Below are 855 nucleotides of genomic sequence, written 5' to 3'. Positions count from 1 at the left end.
CAACGCGCGGTTCGCACATTACTAATAAGAACGGGAGTAGTAATTAAACACGTACAAGTGTACTTATCAAATAAACCTTTTATATTTAAAACTACTCAACGTAGTACTATTATTGAATACATCTCGCACCCTACCGCCACACACTCTGCCGCGCCCGCATCACCGATCTCGAACTCTTCTCGTGTCCCGGCAACACGGGCACGACATAAAAGTTAATGATAACGTAAATAATTGTTATCTTATGAGGGATGGAAATATAATAAAAATTGAAAACATTGCTAAATGTAAAAACAAAAAATGCTTGGTTGCTATTAGTAGAAAATATTTAATTAAAGAAGATTTATTTCATATTTCATGTCCATCATCATTACTTGATATTTATATAGTTAGTCGTATGTCTCAATTATGTACTTGGTCTATATCGGATATTTTAAAGAAAATGTTAATAATGCCACATATGAACAATACATTTGTAGTTATACCATTACTGCATATTGACTAAAAAGTATACAGGGTGACCCATTTTAACTTAGGCAGCCAAATAACTCGAAAAATAAGCACACTACGAAAAAATGTTTACAATCAAAATTTCGTCATTTCGAGGGGGACGTACAATGACGTTAAAATTAGCCCCCCCACCCCTCCCCCTGGGCGGTGAGGGGGGGCAAGTTTGAAATCTTAAATGGGAACCCCTATTTTTTATTGCATATTCGGAATCTTTGGCTAAAAACACATACAATTTGTCTGAAACATTTTTCTCGATTCATGATAGATGGCGCTGTAATCGACGAAATTCAATTTCTTCGATTTCTCTTACTGAGAACCCATGCTTACGATTCTGCAATAAATTAACAA

This window comes from Odontomachus brunneus, unplaced genomic scaffold (assembly GCF_010583005.1).
Source record: "Odontomachus brunneus isolate Ranch 3 - 2012 unplaced genomic scaffold, Obru_v1 Obru_scaffold_086, whole genome shotgun sequence".
NCBI lineage: Eukaryota > Metazoa > Arthropoda > Insecta > Hymenoptera > Formicidae > Odontomachus > Odontomachus brunneus.
This window is presented reverse-complemented; position numbering follows the sequence as displayed.